Source organism: Macaca fascicularis, chromosome 1 (genome assembly GCF_037993035.2).
Source record: "Macaca fascicularis isolate 582-1 chromosome 1, T2T-MFA8v1.1".
In the NCBI taxonomy this organism is placed as follows: domain Eukaryota; kingdom Metazoa; phylum Chordata; class Mammalia; order Primates; family Cercopithecidae; genus Macaca; species Macaca fascicularis.
In genome coordinates, this window is record NC_088375.1 from 112,234,158 (window position 1) to 112,252,370 (window position 18,213).

The window sequence follows — 18,213 nt, forward strand, 5'->3', positions numbered from 1 at the left end:
TTGAAATCCATGGAAATCCTGGGTAGGGAAGCTCCAGTACCACCAACTAGAAAGACTGGGGATTCCTAGTAGCTGGTACTGGCCGTTGTCGTAGGCTTTTTCCACGTTGACAAACTGAAGACGGGGACATGAGTCACATTCACCAGCCACGGGAGGACCTCCAGACGAGGTTTGGTCGACTTCATGGTAACTTTAGATCCTGAAACCTCACAGGATTTTTCTTCTCTTCCCTTTGATCTCTCTTCCGCTTACTCAACAGGACAGGACTCGCCGCCTTTCTTTCCCATCAGAAAGGGATCCCTTGCGGACAGGACCTAAGTGAGTAGCCGTTTTCCCCGACGTGTCCTTCTGGGCCTGGGTATCTCGACATGTCTTTCTGGGCCTGGGTGTCTCGGGAGCTCAGGCTGACCGGAGACCTAACTACCAGCGAGTGGGACCAGTAGGAGCCTGGAGGGGTGCGCCCCACCAGGTTGGAGGTTTGGCACCAGGGTGGAGGTTTGGCACCCGGGGTCGGGAACAGCAGTCAAACCCTCTTCTTCCCCGCATCGCGCACCTGCCCCCTCCCGCCCACCCCGCCCGATGCTGAACGAAGTGGCCCCTAAGGCGTCTCTGCAGGCCCAACCCAAATAGGCCTGAAGCTCCAGGAGGGGCGAGAGGATCCTCTTTGAGCGAAACCAGCCTTCTGCCTGGCTGGCCCTGGTTGACACACTCAGAAGAAGCTGAACTGGCGGAAAGAAGGGAAGAAAAGACCTAATGGTAGAATCTCATGATGTCGAGATATTAAAACCCTCCAATTTTAAGGTCCGACTGTGCGGGGGAGCGAGGGGTTCTCGAGCTGGATCGACCCCTGAGCCTTAATCTGGGGAGTCCTCAGCACAAGCTCAGAGGACAGGACTATGGTTCTCAACAGGCAGCAACTTCACCCTCACATGCTTCCCCCATCCCTGCTGGGACACTAGGCCACGATGCGGGAAGCCCGGAGGGAGAATGTTAACCCCTGGTATCTATCTAGTCAGCGGAGGCGAGGGATGCTGCTAAACACCTTACAATTCACCGGAGGGCCCCTCCCCAACCCCGAAGTAGCCATTCCACGGAGGTGGAGAAACTCCCGTGTAGATCAATGCCCACGCACTTGGCCGACGGGAAATCACGAATTGGCGACCAATTGGATCTTGGATATGAGGAAAAAACTCCAGCATCAGAGGGAACTCTCGGGGTTTTGCCCGGAGCATAAGGAAGGGTGGCGTTGCCATCGCCTAAGATGGGAAAATGGCAGGTGTCGCAGGTTGCAGGGGAAGGTAGGAGACCAGTTGAGGGCCCCGGAGCCTCCCTGGAAAGAGTTTTCCATCCCATCTCGGTTTCCGCATCCGTGTGAGTCCTTTATGGTGTCAGGCATGCCAAGCTCTGAGTCCTTTATGATGTTCGGGTGCCTCGGTCTCAACCCGGGAGCCTCCTCGCTCCTACCTGCTCCTGGCTACCCGGTGCGAGGCTCTGACCCCGGCGACCCGTGACTGTTTCTCCACGCGCTGCAGCTTCACAAAGGCATATCTGTAGGTCAGTGTTCAAGTACAGCCAGGACGCTGCAACCCGCTCCAGTACTCGCCTCGCGGAGTGCTGGGCGCGTCGCCTGCGGGCTCCTCTTTCGGAGAAAGGAGGGAGGAAAAGGCCTTGTGAGACGACTCCAGGAGCGACCAACGACGCCCACAAGGCCCAAGTCCTCCCAGCACACAGGCAAACAGTCACTTATATGGCAAGAAGGTTGAGAAAGACCCTCCCGTGCGCCCCTGCTGGTCTAGTGGCTAGCATTCAGCTCTTTCACCACCGCATCGGGGTGCGATTACCGGTCAGGGAATTGTTTTGCACTGACCGCCTACCCGCAGGAATCTTTCTTTACTCCGCTGTCAGCCGGCTTGCTCCAAGGGCCAGAGGCAGAACAGTCTCCGCTGTGAGGTGCAAACCCTTGCGAAGGAGGGTAAGTCCTGGTGGACGGCCTCTCATGACACACGGCTCTTATTTATCTCCGTGTCCGTCATCCGCAGAAGGGGCTTTAGAGAGCGACTGAGCGTCTCGCTCAGGTGTACACCGCCGTGCAGGGATGCCAGCCCTCGTGGAGCTGCACCCAAGAAGCCCACCGTCTTTGCCGCCTCCGCCGTCCTGGAGGCGCCGATTGGGCTGAGCTGCAAATAACAGAGAGGCCAAGCCAAGCTGTGGCGTTTGTGCGTGCCACACATTGTCAGCTGACACAGGCGGTCAGCTGAGCCTCCTCACCTCCGTTCGCAGCTAACGTGCTTCTTAGGCCTTGGAACAGGCGACCGGAGGCGATGTCCGCGAGGTTGGGAGGGGGGTGAGAGGCGGGTGAGGTCCTCCAGGACCGCCCGTTTGCCGATTAAGCGGCAGAGGGGGGCCATGTTCGCTTACCCAACAAAGACAGCAGGTGGAGTAGACACAAATGGAAAACTGGCCGGTGCCCTAAGCAGAAGGCAGGTGTAAAAATCACTAGGACGTCTAAACGATGGTACCACAGTCAATCCCGCAATGTTTGTCTACATTCGACCAAGCAATTGCGCAGGCTCCCCCTTTTCCATTCAGTACTCCCAAGAAGGGTTGGGACGAACCCCGCGTCCACTATAAGCTCAGGGGAGAGCGGGAGCCAGGGAAGTGAAGTGCAGAGGCAGCGGGCAGAACCGCCGGGGTGAGAGGGCGCGGTGGCTGAGGGGCGGGAGCCGCTGCTGAAAGGAGGCCTGGGTTGTCGTGTGGGTGACTGTCGGTGGAATCTTTGGCTGAGAGTGGTTTGGAAGAATGGCGACAGGCGAGCGGAGGCGAAGGTGGTGACCCTGAGCCTCCTGCCAGGGCGAGGAGGCTGTGCTGTCCCTCCTCTCCCCTTACCTGGTGGGGGACAGACCATAGTCAGGAAGGGAGTTCTCCCTGGACGAGGCTAGTCCACCACTCTCCGGCTGCGCTGACCCCTGCGATTTCCCCACACGCGGGGCCCTCCTCCGGGATGCTGTTTGTGCCACCGGGCGACTGGGTTCGCATTCTCTCCTGACATGCCTTGGCTCACTGCCGACGCCGATATCGCCGTCAGAGACCCTTCGCTGCCCTCCTAGGGATCTTGAGGGCCTTGTTCTCACTCAAGTTCACGAACAGACAGATGTGAGCTCTCTGTCTTTTACACGCCGAATTTGGCTATCGGCAAAAAAGCCTGATCCAGAGCTTGGGTCTCCTCCCGGCCTGCACACTTCCCGACTCCGGCCTCCTAGCGCGGCTCTGGGCTCGCGGCGGGCAGCCTCCACCCAGTGTGGAACCGCGGCGGCCACAGCCCCCGCAGGCTGGTGGTCAGACACTAGCAGGAAAAGGGACACAAGGCGTCCGTGGTGGGAAAGCATGGGAGACGTGTCTTTCCCACCGGGTGAGAAGGTCTCCCTACAGTCTTTGGAGACAAGATGGTGGGAGGCACCTGTTGCAGGAACAAGGCGGCTGCTCCTGAGGCCTGGCTCTGCACCGAGGCTCCTGGGTCCCGCGCGCCCTCTCCCTACCCGCTGTAGCAAGAGCTGCTTCACACATCTCAGCCGGCTTCCTCTTCCGCCTCTGCCTCCTCTTCCTCCCCAGCTGTCCGTGGGACAGCAACGCCCCCAGCCCATGGGAAACACCTAGCCTCCTCTCTAGCACTTGTAGAGGGAGTTGGATGCACGTCTCCTAACCCCAGGAGGACAGAGACCCTGAGGCGGGAGGGGACCCCTTCCCTTGCCAGGAGAGGGTAAGGAAGTGAGTCAAGGACAGAATTTTCTTCAGCAAACAGTAAAAGGGGAAGTCTGGGGACGCTAAGAGTTTTTAAAACCTTTGCCCCACCACGTAAGTAATCTATGATTTTCCACTACACAATCGGCACTCCTACTCCTCCCTCCTTCCCTACCCCCAATCCTGATTCCTGTTTACAAAGAATGCTCAAGAACACAGAATTATGCATAACAGTTCCCAGTTTACTCAGGAAATTCTGAGATTACAAAGAGACTTTACAAATAAACAAGTGAAGAGAAGAACCTTGGTGGGTCCAACATAGTACGGCCATGGTTTTACACTGAAAATATAGAAAGACAACCTCAGAATAAGGAAACTTTTGGAATTGAATAAGTCAAGTTTATCATTAGAACACAGAGAAAAAAACTCTCCAAATGTTACTGATCTTCTGTTTTAAACTACTGGTTGGATTGGGGAGCGGGAGAGCAAGGGAATCCGCCAAAGATTTTTGGATGAAAATTAACCACCCCTTTATCCCGGCCTGCGGGATAGTCAGTGTAGGCCCTGGAGGAAGGGGTGGGAATTTGGGGAACAAGAGACACGAGAAATGGAGACAAGACAGTGCTCTGATCAAGTCTCGTTTAATGGCGGTAATGCAATGCCTTATATACATTTGGAGGGGAAGGGGTTGGGCTAAGGCGGAAATGACCTCATTGCGGAAGGCGTGGCCAGATAGGTTTTGGTTTCTCCAGTCGGACTTCATGTTGCGCCTGCACAGTCAGGCAGTCTTTTTGTGGGCGCGGGAAAAAGGAATGAAGAAGAAACAGGAAGAGCGCCATCTTTTAATGGCGGTATTAATACAGGGAAGAAGGTAAATCTAGGGAGAAGGTGTGGGGTGGAAATGAATATAGCTCAGGCGTTTAATCCTTAATTATTATTCGCTATGGCCGGGGCGTGCAGCTCCGGACAGGTCCCCCTTTTTATATTTTTATGATAAGAAAACCCCTCGGGAACTGCGCCTGTCTTAGGTTGGGTCAACTCACCCCCACCTTCTAGGCCCGTCATGGGATAAGGCAGCAGCAAGGGCGGCCCTCCTGTCTTAGGCTCCGATGGAGATAGTGTCCTCTTACCCGTCATTGACTGTCCAGTTCAGCACACAGGGGAGGTGGTCTTATTAAGGTAAATAAGACTCACCATTTTCAGTCATCTCAAGGCGATGATAATGGACCTGTATAGGTTTGGCCTGGAAGGCCTCAATTTGTTGTCTGACAAATGCCATAAGCTTATTAAGGATTATAGGCCCGAGAGTGAGGAAGAGTAGAAGGGTGAGTAAAGGACCAAGAAATGGCAGGAGATAGGGGAGAAGTCCATCGAGTCTAGTCCATAGTGGATTGGTGGCCAGGCCTTTTCTGCGCTTTTCTAGTTCTTCTTGCAAAGTTTTTATCTTATCTCTGACGATTCTGGATTTGTTGGCGTAAAAACAGCACTTTTCCTGTAAAGCCAAACATATCCCTCCCTGTTCTGCCGTTAACAAATCTAGACCTCTTCTATTCTGGAGAACTACTTCAGCTAACGAGTCTACTTGGTCTTGTAGATCCTGTATAGTACTAGATAAGGTTTGTACGTCGGAAATTAATTGATTGGATAATTTGGTATATTGGGTTAGTGAAACTCCTAGGCCTGTGGCTCCTGTAGTAAAAGCAGTGGTGATTCCTAGTCCAGCCAACAAGGGAATAAATTGTATGGCTCGTTTCGGTCTATAAATAAAATGTTCAATAGCGGGGATGGGGATAGGTTCATCTCCAGGGATGATATCAATGTCGGGGAGAAGAGTGGCCAGAACACAAAGCCCTGTCCAATTTGTAGGTAGATACGTATATGCCATGTTGTTTCCACAAACGAAAACCGAGCCATTTATAGCACACAAAGGGTTGGTGGCATTGATTATGGAAGTACAGTTGCCAAACACAACATAGCCTAAATCAATTTCTTTAGTGTTATTATATGATGGTGAAAAGAGGCAAGAGGAATTAGAAAACGTCATCGGTTGAACTAAGGGGGGGGGTAATAGGACAGGAATTATTTACTAAGGATTCATTTGAGTAATTGACATAGGGCAATGAAAGGTTAGGTATGGCTAGAGGAATAGGGGGGCCCATTTTAAGACAAAGCCAACAATCGTGGGCCAGGCTTGTATTGGACATTTGAAGTAAATTGTAAGTAGCATTGAAGATATCAAAGGTTTGGGCATCGAGCCTAAAATTACCTCTAAGCTCAGGCAGGGCTAAAGGGTGATATTGAAGTTCAGGATATGAAGCTTTATGAATTTCTTCTAATTTTTTCTGGACGGTTTTAATTCTTGTAATATCTAATGGGCCTCCTCCATCAGAAATGTGAATGGGGGCGGTAGTGCTCCAACAAACAGGCTTTCCTTTTTGGCCGTTACAAGGAGATTGTACAAGTTTATTAGTGGATCCTAATACTTGTACGTCATTGATGCCTCCAGTTTGTGTTTTTAGTAACGTGGCCGTATAATATGTTCTATTGCCTGATTTGCATTGTTGATAGGAGGTATAACAGGAACTATGTACAGAAGATTGGAAAGAGCTACAAGGGCATTCTAGGAGCGGCCCGCTAGGTGAGGTATCTCTTGGGGTAGACTTACATTTCCATAACTGGTTTGGCATTAGGTAAGCTGTCTTGCCCGTGCAGGTCACCTGGGTGATTCTATCTGACGGAGGTTCAGATATTTGTCCCCCTCTGCAGTCACAAGGCTGGCCGTATTGTTTTCGTAATAATTCTTTTGCCTTACGAGGGTCACCAAAACCTGCATAGACTGTCACTATGTTATATAGAGCGATTATTCTCCAAAGGAATTTCATGTTAGGCTTCATTTTCTGAAAAACAAGAAGGAAAGAACTTCTCAGGGAGATTTATCTTCCCTGGACTGACAATGGTTATGATTTATTTGTCTTACCAATCTTTCAGGCAGCCATCTGGCTGCATCATTTTTTTATGAGAAGATCCATACTGAGCCTCTTCCCCAAATTAAAACTGGATCGGGGCCATGCCATGAACTATCAAGTGGATCTTTCCATTTTACCATTGCAAACTGTTTTTGAGATTCAGGATGCCAGAAACGGTCGGCAGCCGATTTTCCATGACTGTCCAAATTTTAAAAATTAAGGATAAACAGGGCATGATTGAGTATGTTTCTGGGGGTACCCTTCACGGGGTACCAGCTCCCCCCTTTTAATTTTGTGATAATAGTTTTCAATGACAGATGAGCTCTTTCTACTATACCTTGTCCTTGGGGATTATAGGGAATGCCTGTGGTATGTTTAATTTGTAGGGCATTACAAAATTGTAAGAAGGTTTTGGCTATATAACCGGGGCCATTATCTGTTTTGATTTGTTTGGGTATTCCTAAAATAGAAAAGCAGTGTAATAAATGAGCTATGACATGTTTGGTGGCCTCTCCTGTTTGGAGAGTTGCACTAATGAATCCACTATAGGTGTCTATGCATACATGGATATATTTTAGTTGACCGAATTCTAAGTGGTGAGTAACGTCCATTTGCCAAATTTCGTTGGAGATGAGTCCTCGGGGGTTAACTCCTAGATGGGGAACAGGTAAATATGTTATGCAGTTGGCGCATTGTTTAACTATTTGTCGAGCTTGTTCTCTGGTAAGTTTAAACATAAGTCTTAAGGTTTGGGCGTTTAAATGATGTAAGGCATGTGCTTTTTGCGCTTGTTGCAAATTGTCTGTAGTGACTGTGGCTATGGTTTTTGTTGCCGTGTCAGCTGTTGCGTTACCTTGTGTTAGAGGTCCCGGTAATCCTGAATGTGCTCTAATATGCCCAAGAAAAAAGGGAGTAGTCCTTTTTCGGATAAGTTGTTGACATTGTAAAAATAGGTTAGCTGTGTCTGAAATATGTTTAATTTGAGACACGGTCTCTAAGAGGGGTATTGAATGAGCCAGGTAGGTGCTGTCTGTATAAATGTTAAGTGGCTGACAAGGAAAAGCTGATAGTGCTGCAATTATAGCTTGCAATTCGACCAGCTGAGCTGATGTATAAGTGGTCTGGAATTTAACGACTACATTATTGTAAGTGTAAGCGGCAAGTCCTGTGGAAGATCCATCAGTGAAAATTAGTAATGCGTCATTGAGAGGTTCTTTACTGGTAATATGGGGAAATACAAACGCATGAAGCTTACAAAATTGAATAAGTTTGTTAGGTGGGTAATGGTTGTCAATCGCGCCAGTATAAGAAGCGCAAGCAATTGGCCAGGCTTCCGTATTTTGTAACAGCCAATGGATGCGTGATTGAGTGTAGGGCTGTATAATGGTAGAGGGTTCTATTCCAAAGTATTTTCTACTGTTTTCTCTTCCCAAGATAATTAGATCAGCTATGGCATCATAATAAGGCAACAAAACCTTTTTAGGGGAGGGCAGGTGTACCCACATAATGGGATTGTTCTGCCAAAATAGGCCAGTAGGGGTTATTGTCGTGTTAAAAATAAGGAATATTAATGGCTGAGAATAATCAATACCGGTAACAAATTGTGTTGCAATGGCATGTTCTACCTGTTGGAGTGTTATTAATGCTTCTTTAATAATGGACCTGGGGGATTTTGGATTAGAGTCTCCTTTTACTATATCGAAAAGAGGTTTTAACTCTCCTGTGGTGAGCTTTAAGTACTGTCGAAGCCAATTTATGTCTCCCAGTAATTTTTGGAAATCATTTAAAGTTTTTAAATGATCACGACGTATAACGGCCTTTTGATTAATGATTTTGGGTCCATTTATCTGGAAACCAAGATAAGTGTATGGATCTTGTAATTGTACTTTTTCTGGGGCTATTTGTAGTCCGGCTGCTGTTAACTCTTGTTTGAGTTGGGCGAAGCACTGTAAGACTTGTTCGCCAATTTCTCCTGCTATTAAAATATCATCCATATAATGTATAATAGACATTTGTGCCCATGTTTTTCTGACTGGCTCTATAGCGGCAGCTACATATTTTTGACACAAGGTAGGACTATTGGCCATACCCTGAGGTAAGACTTTCCATTGATAGCGCTTCATTGGTTGTTTAAAATTTGTAGATGGAAGACTAAAGGCAAATCTTTTCTGGTCAGCAGGGTGAAGGGGAATTGTAAAAAAGCAATCTTTAAGGTCAATAATGATTTTAAAATATTTTTGAGGAATCGCAACCGGTGAAGGCAATCCTGGTTGTAAGGCACCCATAAGGATCATAGTGATATTTACTGCTCTTAAATCTTGTAAGAGTCTCCATTTACCAGACTTCTTTTTAATAACAAAAATAGGTGTATTCCAGGGGGAATTACTTTCCTCAATATGTCCTGCTACTAGTTGTTCCTGCACTAACTGTTGGGCAGCACTTAGTTTATCATTGAGTAAAGGCCACTGATCAACCCAAACGGGCTCATCTGACTTCCAAGTAATGGGGTCAGCGCACCTTTGGGGTGCAGGTATGTCAGTGGCCTGAGCTAAAAATTTCCAAACCCCTTTTTATCAAGTTGTCCTGAAACCAGTATAGGGTGTGGGATACCATTCTCTCCTTTTCCAAGACCTTTACCAGGGGTGTATCCTTGAGTTAACATTTGTGCAGTAACTATATCATTTGGACTACACATTATAATTTTCATTTGAGAGAGCAGATCTCGCTCCCAAAGGTTAACAGGTAGGTAAGGGATGACAAATGGCTTAATGAGGCCTGAATTGTTTTCTTTATCTGTCCATGTTAGGTATTTAGAACTTTGTTTAGGATTACTGCTTTGTCCAATTCCTCTCAAGTGAGTTAAAGTTTCTGTGGTAGACCAATGAGAGGGCCAATCTTCCTGTTTAATGATAGTTACATCAGTCCCTGTGTCTATTAGTCCAGTGAATGCCTTCCCGTCCAACCATAAGGTTAGAGAGGGTTTTTGATTTGTAATTGGTTGCACCCAATATATATCTGATGATCCGAAACCTTTTATATTTCTATTAGAGTATTGGATATCTGTTTTAACCAAAGGTAGCAGGAGTAACTGAGCTATTCTAACTCCTTGAGGGACAGTAATAATACTATCAATAGCTCTGGCCATAATTTTAATTTCTCCTTCATAATCATTATCGATAACTCCAGGGAGGACTTGTAAGCCTCTCATGGTGACACTACTTCTTCCTAAAAGTAGCCCAAAAGTGTTAGGTGGTAAGGGTCCATATATTCCGGTATTTAAGGTTTGCGGTCCCATTTCAGGTGTTAGTATTGTGTGGGAGGTGGAACTGAGGTCCAATCCTGCACTTCCTGGGGTTGCTCTACTAAGTTTTGAAATGGATTGCTGTTGCTGGCTGGAACAAAGCTGACTGCCCCATATGCTTGTTTTGGGGCCTGAGGCTGGCCCCTTATCCCGTTTCCCTGCCTGGGGGGTAAAGGATTTCCTTGACTGTCAGTTTTAGATTTACATTCGTTTGCCCAGTGCCTTCCTCTTTTACACCTTGGGCAAAGGCCTGGGATTTTTGCTTCTGGACTCTTATTTTGGTTATCACAGCAATCTTTTGCAAAGTGTCCCCTTTTACCGCATCTAAAACATCCCCCTCTATCTTTACCTTTGTTAATGAGAAAATCTCTTACTGTTTGGCCGCTAAAAGCGGCGGCCATTGCTAGGCCTTGTTGATATGAGGGCCCAATATCTGAACAAAGGCGAATGTATCCTGTTAAATCTGTTTTCTTTCGATAAGGTCTGATTGCCGCTTGGCAGGCGGGGTTAGCATTTTCATAAGCTAACTGTTTAACATAATCTACACCCGTTTCTGCATTTCCAAAGATTCTACCTGCCGTGGTCATAAGTCTATGCACAAAGTCTGAAAATGGCTCATCGGGTCCTTGTTTAACCGCTGTGAGCGAGGCCCCTGGATCTCCTTTAACGGGAAGTTTTCTCCAGGCCTTTGTAGCAGCAGCCTGGATTTGTGAGAACAGTCCAGGGTCATATTGCATTTGGGCCTGAGTGTCTGCATAATTACCTGAACCAGTTAACATATCAAAATCCCAACCGTTTCCTGCCTGTTGATTTCTTTTAGCTGTATCTCTACAATTTTCAAAGAACTCTGACTTCCAAATTAAGTGGTCTCCCCCAGAAAGAACTGCCCTAACTAAGGTATTCCAGTCTGTAGGAGTGAGCCAATTCTCAGCTACAGATTCCACTATAGCAAGAGTATATGGAGCAGTAGCCCCATACTGAGAGGCAGCAGTCTTTAACTCTTTTATAATAGTAAAATCAAATCCAATATGATGCCTCCAAGCCTGTCCCTGTTCATCTATGGTTTCAGTGACCGGAAAAACGTCTTTGGGGGAGGAGTCTTCTCTATGTCGGCTAGCAACTAACCCCCCTCTTGGAACATGTTGTCCAGGCCGCTGAAGTGGGCGCAAGGAACCCTCCATAGCGTCTGAGTTAGGTATTTTTTCATTTCCTGTTTTTAGCTTTTGGAGCCTAATTATCAATGATTGATGTAACTCTTCAAGTTTAATCTGTTCTTCTAGTTGAGCAATTTTTTGCTTTAATTCTTCTTTGGGATCTATTGCTGCCATAACAATGGGCGCAGAAGCCTCATTATGTGTCTTAATATATGGGGGTGGGTATGAGGAGCAGGGAGGCAAATCAGGGTTGTGATATTTAGCCACCTCTTCCTCTAAATCATCCCAATTTATATCCAATTGATTAGGCTTATTAATTTCCTCCTTTTGAAGCATCTGTAAAATTGGGTATTTTTTTGGTTTGTTTTCATGTGGTATTTCTTTATCTGTTACAGAAGGAGACTTGATTTCCTCATGATCACTTTCAAGGGAAATGAGATCTTCCTCCGTATCTTGCGGAGGCTTTGTGAGGTTAGAGCGGGAGCTAACCTTTAAAATATGCTCTGTCTGAGCGACCGCAGCCATGACTTGCGGATTGGCCTCCTTGTTATCTATTAAATCTTTAATGAGGTTCCAATAAGAGAAGGTGGTTACAGGAATTTTTTCTGGCCCAAAAGTATTATAATAGTCCTGAAAACAATCCCCTACTCTACGCCATCTTTTAATATCAATAGTTCCTTCCTGTGGGAACCAAGGGCAAGTGTCTTTTACAAAATCAAAAAATTTAAACAAATCATTACCTTTAACCTTTACTCCTCGTATCTTTAAAGCCTCTTTTAATTGTCCTACATATATTTGATGTTGGCTTAATTCTTGTCCCATTTCGGATGCGTCACTTACCTTCGATTCTGACGCGGGAGGTTCCCGCGGTGATCGGAAGAGTTTGACTCCTTTTGTCTTCGTTAGCGGTCGACCGTCCTTTGGCATCCTCTTCCTCACGGAGTCCCTCGTTTCCAGGTCCCTGTTCGGGCGCCACGTATCCCGGCCCGCGGGATAGTCAGTGTAGGCCCTGGAGGAGGGGGTGGGAATTTGGGGAACAAGAGACACGAGAAATGGAGACAAGACAGTGCTCTGATCAAGTCTCATTTAATGGTGGTAATGCAATGCCTTATATACATTTGGAGGGGAAGGGGTTGGGCTAAGGCGGAAATGACCTCATTGCGGAAGGCGTGGCCAGATAGGTTTCGGTTTCTCCGGTCGGACGTCATGTTGCGCCTGCGCAGTCAGGCAGTCTTTTCGCGGGCGTGGGAAAAAGGAATGAAGAAGAAACAGGAAGAGCGCCATCTTTTAATGGCGGTATTAATACAGGGAAGAAGGTAAATCTAGGGAGAAGGTGTGGGGTGGAAATGAATATAGCTCAGGCGTTTAATCCTTAATTATTATTCGCTATGGCCGGGGCGTGCAGCTCTGGACACCCCTTGTCTACCATAGTCACACCCCAGTGTTCCTCAGATCGGAATCCTTTGGAAGGAGCATCCAAGCAGTATAAAGCAAAACCAGAAAAAAAGCAAAACTCACCAATTCTGTAGTTTGTTTTCTCTCATTAAAAATACAAATATTAGGCTAACACCTGTTGACACACAATACCAGGAACACAGAATCCCTCCCGAAAGACCGACGGGCCCACGGAAGGCGCAGATGCCAAGGTGGTTGAGGAGGTTAAGTAACTTGGTGTTTGGGCACACCTCTCTGTGAGACTGTCTCCGTGGCTCCCCTCATCTCTAGGCAGATACCTCCCCACACGCTTCCCTTTTCCTTGGGCCGCTGAAGCCTCTCTGACCCACTACTGAAGAGTCTCCCCCGGCCCCGCAGCTTCTCTCCTTCCCAGACCTTCACTTCTTGATCCTCGCTCCATAGTGAGATGTGGCCTAATGTAGCGGAAAGCCCAGCAGGCGAATCTGTCTGACGAATGTCTGACGGCCTTTGGATTACCCAGGGGTTTGCCCTGAGACTAGATGAAAGTAGCAAAGGTTTTAATTCCCAGTATTCAAAACTGCAGCAACCCACCGGAAACACTCCCCACTTTCAAAGACAGGCTTCCAGCACAGGAACTGTAAACTCCGGGATTAGTTCCAGCAAAGAGAATGCTCCAGATGTGGCACACCCCTCGGGTTAGCTTCCAGCCTCCACAACCAAGGTCCATAAGTGCAGTACAGCCTGTGTAATATAATAACTTTGTTGGGTAGAAACATAGTAGCTCTTCCTGCCTGAAGGGTAAGAAGGCCTACATGGCCGGAAGTCGGACCCGAGTCTCCTGCATAGGAGACAAAAATTCTGCCACTGAACTGTAGCAGGAGGAGCTGAGGAGAAAACCCCTCAGACACCGAGATAGTGAAGGGAGTGGCTTTAATCAATCAGCTAGGAGGATTGGCAGGCTAGCATCTTAAAATCTGAGCTCACCAGGTGCTCAACTTCTGTCCCTTTTAAGAGCTCACAACTCTAAGGGGGTCTGTGTGAGAGGGTCATGATCGATTTAGTAAGCCAGGGGGTACGTGATAGGGGGTGCGAGCAGCAGTGGTCAAAGTGAAACAGAACGGGAGGTTTCACAATGTCCCTCTATACAACGTCTGGAATCTGCAGATAACAGTTGCTAGATCAGGGGTCGAATTTTAACTACCAGGCTTAGGTCAGGCAGGCCCAGGCCTGGTTTTGGGTCTGGTTCCTTGGTTTCCGGTCTGGTTCCTAGGCACTGGGCTACCTGCCTTTAGTTTTGCTTCTCTTTCCTTTTCTGAGTATAAAACAATATAAAACAATATGAAAGGGTCTCTCTCTTCCCTCATTTCCCCCCTTTGAAACTGTCATTTTTTATTAGTGGGAGTTCTCACTCTTAGTTTTGCTACTTATGTCTTCTTGTGCAACAGATTGATAGTGATTCATATAGTACACTTGTGTTGAAACATTTTGGTGAACTAAGGTAGCAATGAAACTTTTTATCATTTGAAGAAGTACAGGTAGCAAACAAGGGAGCAGTAAGCAGGTTTCTATTACTATTATAACTCCGATTATAAGAGTTTTAAATCCTCCTAGTGCTGGGAACCACCTTCTAAACATGCCTTCAGGGTCGAATCCATGCTACACTTGTACGTGCACATGTGCCAGTTTTGTCAAGTTTTTAACAATGTCTTTAACTATTTGCCTTTGATTATCCATGTGTAGACAGTAATTAGTAAGGTTAAATTTCTTATAGACCTCTCTTTCAGCGGCTAGCAAGTAGTCGAGAACCAATCTATTTTGATAGATAGCATTTCTTATCTGAGTTTCTTGCCAGGCCAGAATAGTCAAGGCTTGATCGGTTTTATTAGTGATGAGTTCTAAAACAGCTTGCCAACCATGATTCGGTTGAGCATGTAAATGGGAGCCCGGTATCCCCATGAGCCGTCTTGTGTCTAGGTGGTAGGACTATAGTATAATTTTTTAGGAGGTCATTCATCATATTTTTAATTATCTATGGCTATGTTTCACTTTTCACGGGAAACAGAGACAGGGAAGCCCAGGAGTTTGCCTGTTTTTATGGGCAGTAGGAAGAAAGATGGTTTAATAGTGCCAATAACACAACTACCTGTCCACTGGTCAGGCAGCTTAGCATAGGCTCTATGTCTACATATCCAGTATAGCCCAGTGGGGGCCATCCAGTCCCAGTGGGATTCTGGGTGGGCCTAAACAGTCTGTAACTTTGGAAATTTACTGAATGGATTTTTATCTGTATGGTTTGAAATCCACCATGTAACTGTTTTTGTGGTACCATTATACAGTTTTTGTCCTAGGCAACTAAGTCATCCTACAGAATGAGTGAATTCTTTCCTTTGTTTAGCTATGCAATATTATCTAATAATTGAGACTTTTAGAACCTAGAAATGATCAGGGTGATTCTTTTGGGCCAGGAATTCATCAGGAACTGGGTCTGTAGGCACTAATTCTCAGGCTTCTTATGGCCATTGATCTCCTATTACAGTTTCTCCACAAACATAACATGAAGTGACATTTGGAGACTGGGCTACATGCTTGGCTAATTGCAAAAACACATTTCTGGTTTTTCCTGGAGTCGCTGGTACTGGCACATTTAGTTCATCATAGAAAGTCTGAAATACTGGTTCTGGAGAGAGTTTACAAACCTCCTCTTTTACAAAGATATTTACTCTAGGATCTAGTCCTTTTCTATTGATGCCCAGAGATACGTGTTCTCCTTTTTTCTACCTTGGGTTTAAGGGATTTGTAATTACTAATTTCAAGGGGTTGCAGCTTCCACTCGTACAAGAGGGGGTGCCTTCTCCTTTTTGGAGCTAAAAAGGATCTTTTTCATCCTTTTTCTAAGTAGTCTAGATGACACAAGACCAGTAATTACACACATTTGCACCTGAGCTTAATTCATGGCAGGTATACTTATTTCCTGCCGTGTAACTTTTTTTTTTTTTTTCCAATTTAAAGAACCACATCTTATTGTATGCCAATTGCTATTGATAGTGGCACGAGCATTAAATTTTAGGGTTGTATGCTTGGGGACCCCTCTTTCTTCTGTCCTAGCTATTACTTTACTTATGTCGCCTAGAAAAGGACCAGTCCTGAATTTTATTTTAAAAACCGTGATCATGGGAGGCTTAAAATGGGTCATAACACACATCAGGTTGGTTATTTCCTGGGTTACATACCTTAGATAGAGTACCATTATACAAACAAGTTTCTTTTAGAGTCCCGGTACACTCATAATAACCATAAAATAATAGGACTGTAGCAATCTTTTGTCCTAACTCAGTGACTCGATGTATACACTGGGAACAGCCCTCAGTCTAAGGAAGGTCAGCTGAAGTCCTCACTGTACAAGTCCAAATTTTAAGGAAACTGAGTCCCATGATGAGTTTTCTCATGCTTCAGCCATGTGTGGGCCAGTCAGCTTCCGGGTGTGACTGGAGCAGGGCTTGTCGTCTTTTTCAGAGTCACTTTGCAGGGGTTGGCAAAGCTGCTCCCTTCCACATACAGCTCCCAGTCTACTGATGTTTAAGGATGGTCTTGGAGGTTGGGCCCACTAGAATAAACTGAGTCCAATACTTCTACACAGTTATGTTTAACTGGGCTCTCCGATACCAGGAGCAAGGTGGCAGGGTTTAGGGTGTTGCAAACTTCAATGGTTATGTGGGGATTTTCACAGAACAAGCTTTGGTATCTAGTCAGTCTAGCATTCATTAGCTAATGGTGTCCTTTGGTATTTATTAAAGTCACCACAGCACGGGGGACTTTATGTTTAGGTTTTGCCTAAGCGTTAGCTTATCTGCTTCTTGTGCTAACAGGGCCATTGCTGCCAGGGCCCTTAGACATGGGGGCCAGCTTTTGGAAACCCCGTCTAGTTGTTTTGAGAGATAGGTCACTGGCCTTGGCCAGGGCCCTACAGTCTGGGTTAAAACTCCAACTGCCATATTTTTTTTGACACATAGAGTGTAAAAAGTTTTGTCAGGTCAGGTAGCCCCAGGGCTGGGGCCGACCTGAGTTTTTCTTTTAACTCATGTAAAGCTTGTTGCTGTTGGTTGTAATAAATGTTGTTTATCTAATTTATGTTTTTATTGACTGTCATCTACCAAAATATTGACTTACATCCTGTAACTATTTGATTTCGAGCTTTAATTTGATCTGGTATTCCTTGTGGCGCTCCAATTGCATCTAAATAGATGTGAGAGTTGAAAGACCTATAAGGGGTTCTCTCGCTTTATGGTGTCTTATTTTTCTTCTTCCTCTGGTTGATGAAATGCCAGGGTGAAAGGGATCGCCAAATGGACTAAAGCACAAGTGCCACTCTAGTTATTTGGCAGAGTGCCCAGTAAAGGTCCACCACAATACCACCACACATCTACTTGGGGATGAACAGGGGCTGACTGATTGATAAGCTCTTGAAAATTCTTAAGCTCACTGCATCCCATCGGGTCTCCAAGGAATGCTGTTTCCTCTCTGTCATAAGAGACACGAAGTGAACTTAGTGTTGGGAGACGGAAGCTGGATGGCCCTTAGGAGCTGACCCACAGGGTGCTGGACTTTGGGATAGAACAGAGAGAGCTTGGCACGACTTATTACTCCAGGCTGTAGAATCCTGAAAAAGAGCTACCATGGAGCCCATGTTGGGTCAACTGGAGGACCACCTTAGTGGAAAGGGGACAGTCTGGGCCTCTGGCCTGCCATGTGCACAAGCATAACAACTGGTACTGGTATTTTGATTTTTTGAAGGGCTTTTTGTGTCTCTATCTCCTTCAGTTCTGCTTTGATCTTAGTTATTTCTTGCCTTCTGCTAGCTTTTGAATATGTTTGCTCTTGCTTCTCTAGTTCTTTTAATTGTGATGTTAGGGTGTCAATTTTAGATCTTTCCTGCTTTCTCTGTGGGCATTTAGTGCTATACATTTCCCTCTACACACTGCTTTAAATGTGTCCCAGAGATTCTGGTATGTTGTATCTTTGTTCTCATTGGTTTCAAAAAACATCTTTATTTCTGTCTTCATTTCATTATTTACCCAGTAGTCATTGAGGAGCAGGTTGTTCAGTTTCCATGTAGTTGAGCGGTTTTGATTGAGTTTCTTAGTCCTGAGTTCTAGTTTGATTGCACTGTGGTCTGAGAGACAGTCTGTTATAATTTCTGCTCTTTTACATTTGCTGAGGAGTGCTTTACTTCCAACTATGTGGCCAATTTTGGAATAAGTGTGATGTGGTGCTGAGAAGAATGTATATTCTGTTGATTAGGAGTGGAGATTTCTGTGGATGTCTATTAGGTCCACTTGGAACAGAGTTGAGTTCAATTCCTGGATATCCTTGTTAACTTTCTGTCTCATTGATCTGTCTAATGTTGACAGTGGGGTGTTAAAGTCTCCCATTATTATTGTGTGGGAGTCTAAGTCTCTTTGTAAGTCTCTCAGGACTTGCTTTATGAATCTGGGTGCTCCTGTAATGGGTGCATATATAGTTAGGATAGTTAGCTCTTCTTGTTGAATTGATCCCTTTACCATTATGTAATGGCCTTCTTTGTCTCTTTTGGTTTTGTTGGTTTAAAGTCTGTTTTATCAGAGACTAGGATTGCAACCCC